Here is a 6,000-nt window from a genome sequence, read left to right on the forward strand (position 1 = left end):
ACCTCAGGAATGTTGTCCATTCTCATCTGAGTTCAAGGGAAAACAGTTCAACATCATGGGAAGACTAACAACCTTGGAGCCCTGGAGGCGGTGCACTGGAGACAACACTTCATAGCCCCCAGCCCACACTCCCCAGCCTGCATTCCTTCCCCGTGCCTACAATCTGCAACCATTCTACCCACTGCTATTCCTTTTGCCTACCTGCCTTTCCCATACAGTTACCCAGTATAAGTGACTGGCTATCAAGGGGGTCTTAGAGCAGATTTTTCAAGGATGACTGGCTGCTCTCCTATACTGTCGACAATATTGGAGTAAATGCTCATATACAATTCAACCTTGTCACTGTTCAATTGGCTGAAGTAGTGACAGGCAGCCCAAACCCATTCATTGTCCAGTTTTATTTCCTGCAGACTCTGGTGGGATTGAGAGCAGGACCCTCCTGGTTGAGTACTGAGAACCCCATTGGCTGCCTGGACTGGGGGTTCCTGAGGCTGAGGTCTGGACTCATTTAGTAACAGCACTGCCAAGAATTTTCCTGTTTTGAGCCCTGCCTCCGGCTGCAGCAATCCCTGCCATCTCACCTAAACTGAGTCAAGTGTTCTGTAATTCTGTAAGAGAGGCATCTACTATCTGTTGCCTCCCATCTGGTGTGAGCCTGATCAGCTCCGGGTTGCAAGAGACATCTCGTGGTCCTTGCCTGGTCTCCAAACCCAAGCCTCATCAGCTCAGGGCCAAGACACTACTCTGTGTCGTGTAGGGCATTCTGTCTGGCATTCTGTCTGGCTGTACAAGCCAAAGGGCGCAGGAAGCCACAAACATTTGTGTGTTGTATGCACTTGTAAATATTGTGTATTATGGTGGTTTTTGTCTTGTGTAGCTTCGTCTGTAATATTGCTTAATTTGTTTAAAGATGGGGGCATATCCCACTTAGCTTATCGTGAGCTGACCTTGTGGCAGGGATTGCAGGAACTTCCTGATGGGGTGGCAGCCTAAGTCTCCAACTGCCTCCTCCCTTGGTATATGCCAAGGTCTCCAACTGCCTCCTCCCTTGGGAAAAGAATTCTGAGAAACAGGATGTTCCAGAACATTACCCCAGGTATCCAGGTTGAATCACCCTGGGAGTGGAGACCCCCTTGGTCTCCTTGCCATTATACCTACACAAGTAGCCAAATCACATTGTCCTCTCCCTCTAAGGGCTGCCAGCCCCTCACCCATTAATCCCCTAGATAACCCTGCCTGTTAGAGATACAGTGCTGACCCCGCCTTAGGAGTCAGTCTGGCAGGGAGTTCCCCAATAAAGTTCTCTTGCCTGAACCCAGGTGTGTTCCTCCTTCGGCCGACCTTTCATCTTGGTGCCGAAACCCGGGAGAGGTGCCTGCCAGGACCTGCTGGATCACCCTTCTCTCCCTTACTCTCCCCCTGGGCTTGATCTGCCTCCTGGCCCCGCTCCGGAACCTGCGAGAGGACGCACTCTCTCTCTGGGGCTCTCCACCCTGCGGTTGCCGACCACACAAACAACACCACCGGCCTGATTTCTCCTCTTGCAGGTGAGTAACAGGGTCTCCTAGTCCAGGTCTCCTGTCTCTCTGTCGACTTCGGTCCTTGAAGGTCCTAGTGCCAGGCCAGGAAGACCCTCTCAACCTTCGGGTTCTGATTCTCAGTAATTCGGAGACACCCAATTTGTGAGTGATCCTCCTCTCTCGCCTCTCGGAGACTGGCCAGGGGAACAGGGATGCCCCTTCCCTTTGCCCTTCTCCTCCCAGAGACCCTCGCACTCACCCTTTATAGCCTCCAACTCCACGTTAGGAGAAACTCGCGGGCTCTTCCTTCCAAGGCCACTCCATTGGGATGTCTCCTTCGGAATATTGACTCTCTGTTTTCGAGAGGTGGTCAAACCCAAAAATCTCACTTTGCATTGCAATACTGTTCGGCCCCAGTACCGGCTAGATAACGGGTCTCAATGGCCTGAAAATGGCACTTTAGACTTTAACACACTTCGAGATCTTGATAACTTCTGTCAATGCAACGGCAAATGGTTGGAAATCCGCTGAGTTCAGGCCTTCTTTACCCTCTGATCTCGCCCCCTCTCTGTCGGTCCTGCTCTATATATCAAATTCTTTTAGCACATTCCAAACCCCCTCCTCCAGCCGACTCTGAATCTCCCCCCTTTGATCCTGCCGACCGTAGTGTCCCACCATCAGCCCCATCTATTCCTCCTCCTTATGCCCCTCCTCAAGACCCCCCACCCCGAGACGTCTCCCTGCCATCTGCGGACCATTCCAGTTCAGAGGCAGATCCTGACTCCCCAGGTCTCCCTTCTCCCCCTCATCCTCACTCATGCACAGGATGGGGGCCCCGCGGGACCCTCTGGCACCTCTCCTCCTCCTCCGAGAAGTAGCAGGTGCTGAGGGGACGGTTAGAGTCCACGTCCCGTTCTCCCTCTCAGACCTGTGCCAGACAGAGAAGAGACTGGGCTCCCCCACCGACCCAGACACTTGTTTGAAGGAGTTTAGATGCCTACCCCAGTCATACGACCTGCCCGGGCACGGCCTGTGTGCTCTCCTCTCTCCCTCCTTGCTACCTGGAGAGGAAGGGCAGGTCTGGCGGCTGCGCAGGCGCAGGACGACCTCCACAGGGCGGACCACCAAAACCCTGTGGGAGCGGCAGCTGTTCCCCGGGAAGACCCCAACTGGGACTATCAGGTTGGTAAACCTGGCAGAGACCTTCGTAACCATATGGTCACCTGCCTAATAACCGGGCTCCAGAAGGCCACTCACAAAGCAGTTAACTATGAAACACTCTGAGAAATTTCACAAAGGGCAGATGCAAATCCAGTCAATTCTTGGCCCGCCCAACGGAGGAACTCCTAACATATACTAAAATTGACCCCAACTCGGCCGAGGGGGCTACAGTTCTTCACACTCATTTTATCTCCCAGCCAGCCCCCAATATTTGGAAAAAACTTAAAAAGGCAGAAGAAGGCCCTCAAACCGCTCAACGAGATCTCCTTAGTATGGCTTTTAAAATCTATAATAACCGAGAAGAACAGGCAAAGGCGGAAAAAGCTCAGAGATCAGGTGAAACACCTGCTGCTTGCGGCTGCTCTGAAAGGCTCTGCGAGAGAAGCGTCCCCCAGGGGGTCTCGTAAGACCCCCCCCCCCCCCCAGGGCCCTGCTTCAGATGTGGAAGGAAGGTCACTGGGCAAAAGCCTGTGCAGCTCCATGCCCCCGCCAGGGCCATGCCCTCGCTGTGGGAAAAGGGGACACTGGAAGGTTGACTGGCCCCTCTCCCCTCAAAGAGGGGGTTCAGCCTCTTCAACCCTTACCCCAGCCTCTCCTGACCTAACCTCGCCCAGCCTGCTGGGACTTGCCGCTGAGGACTGAAGGTGCCCAGGGTAACCATCCAAATAGCAGGTAAGCCGATCTCATTCCTTATAGACACGGGGGCCACTTACTCTGCCTTACCCGAATATTCGGGTCCTGTTCATCCCTCTAAAATCTCTGTTGTGGGAGTTGATGGTCTTGTCTCTTGCCCGCTCGCCACGGATCCTTTGCCTACATAATGTCTCCTTTACACTCTTTTCTCCTTCTGCCCAGGTGCCCTACACCTATTCTAGGCCGCGACCTACTCTCCAAATTTAGGACCTCCTTCTCCTTCCACCTCCCGACCTCGGAGTCCGCTTTGTTGCTTGTCCTCAGCCAGCCTGACTCGCCTACCTGTCAAAGACCTACCCTTGCCTCCAGGTACGGTGAACCCCAAGGTGTGGGACACCTCCCTACCATCAGTAGCTTTCATCATACCCCTGTCCAAATCAGGCTCCGGATCCGTCCCAGGTCCCCAACCAGCCTCAACATCCCATATCCCTCACCCGTCAGAAAGGCTTGAAACCCATTATTAGGAAACTCTTCAGCAGAGGCCTCCTTTGACCCACCCATTCCCTTATAATGCTCCCATTCTACTCGTCAAAAAGCCAAAGGGCTCCTCTAGATGAGTCCAGGATCTCCGCATCATTAATACGGCAGTGCCTCCTGTTCACCTGCGGTACCCCTCTCCTTTCCCCCGCTCCACGTGCTACTGCTCCAGGCACCGTCCCAGTTGGCCACCTTCCCTCGGAACCATCAATTCCCTCAGAACCATCAAAACAGCCAGGTCACGTACCAGGTATCTCCAGAAGCAAACGGACTATTTACTAATCCCGTTCGCTTCCCGGAACCCCCTGTGCTCCTGGCCTCACAGCACAAGCGCTCCGATCCCACTGCGGACTCCACCCGTGGCTCACTACCTCCTCCTTTCAGTTCCTTGCTCAAAACAACCCCTACTCATCGCTGCCCCTTGTCGGGCTGCGCACTCCTCACCCTGCCTGCCTGGGCTCAGAGACCTAGGACGGAGCCGACCCCTCGCCCAGCTATTCTCTCTTCTCTCGGCCTGTGTCACCCACTCCGGAGCTTTCTTTTGTGTGGAGCTCACACCTATATGTGCTTCCCAACTAATTGGACAGGAACTGGTACCCTGGTCTATCTCACCTCGAACATCAACCTAGTTCCACCCCATGAACCTCTTCCAGTTCCTAGTTCTACTGGTCAAGCAAAAGAGCAAAGGAGCAGTAAGGTAATCCCTCTCCTAGGCGCCCTAGGATTCACTACAGCGGGGGGCATGGGGTGGGGGGACGAGGCACCCCCCTGTCTTACTTTCACTCTCTCTCTAAAGACCACCAGAACTCAGCAACAAAATGAAAGGAACAGGCTCAATGAATCCGTGAAAGACAGGAAGGGTCTTGGAATCAATGGCTCCGCACAAACTGGGTGTCTTGGCTGTTACCATTTATCGGTCTGCTCACCCTCATTTTTGTCATTTTAGCATTTGGACCTGTCTCCTGTGTCTGTTTTCTAACTTTCTCGAGGATCACTTAAAGGCCTTTACTAACCAGTGGGTCCATAAACTCCTGTGATCCAAGCCAGCTACCAAAGTGTCCCTACTTCATCACTGCCACCTGTGCCCAGTCCACCCTCCAGTTGCCCCCTCCCTTAACTCCCTGCCCCTTGTCAGCAAGAAGCAGCAACAGAAGAATGATCACTGCCCCTCAACCGTATAACAAAAGGCTGGAATGACTGGGTTGCAGCCTAAGTCTCTAACTCCCTCCTCCCTTGATATATGAAAAGAATTCTGAGAAACAGGATGTTCCAGAACACTACCCCAGGTATCCAGGTTGAATCACCCTGGGAGTGGAGACTCCCTTGGTCTCCTTGCCATTATACCTATGCAAGTAGCCAAATCACATTGTCCTCTCCCTCTAAGGGCTGCTATCCCTCATCCATTAACCCCCTAGATAACCCTGCCTGTTAGAGATACAGGCACTGACCCCACCTTAGGAGTCAGCCTGGCAGGGAGTTCCCAGTGAAGTTCTCTTTCTGGAACCCAGGTGTGTTCCTCCTTCGGCCGACCTTTCACTTCCCAGCTGCTGAGAGTCCTGTATCTCCGGGACCATCCCTGCTCTCCCTCCCAAGGCATCAGCAACCCAAAATGCTTAGCTAATAAAAGAAAACAGGTTTCTGTGAAAGCGCTAATAAGAGTTCTTGTATGTCTGTAACATAACTTGGTTGCTTTCTTATCTGTTGGGGACTTCGTTTGCCCTTCACTGTTTTATGAACACAGGGAATCCTCTGTCTCTGCTGTTTGGACATTGAGCCACTCAGACTTTGTGAGGGTCATTTTGCTGTGCCGGTTGTTGAGATAAGATTCTGAAGCTGGTGTCCCATCCCTGCTTATTTTTATTTATTTATTTATTTATTTATTTATTTATTTATTTATTTATTTATTTTTTCTTTATTGATTTGAGAGGGAGAGGGAGAGGGAGATAGAAACATTGATGAGAAAGAACACTGATTGGGTGCCTCCTGCATGCCCCCACTGGGGATTTTGCCTACTGGGCATGTATCCTGACCAGGAATCGAACCGGTGACCTCTCAGTGCATAGGTCGACACTCAACCACTGAGCCACAG

This window comes from Molossus molossus, unplaced genomic scaffold (genome assembly GCF_014108415.1).
Source record: "Molossus molossus isolate mMolMol1 unplaced genomic scaffold, mMolMol1.p scaffold_m16_p_11, whole genome shotgun sequence".
Classification (NCBI taxonomy): Eukaryota; Metazoa; Chordata; class Mammalia; order Chiroptera; family Molossidae; genus Molossus; species Molossus molossus.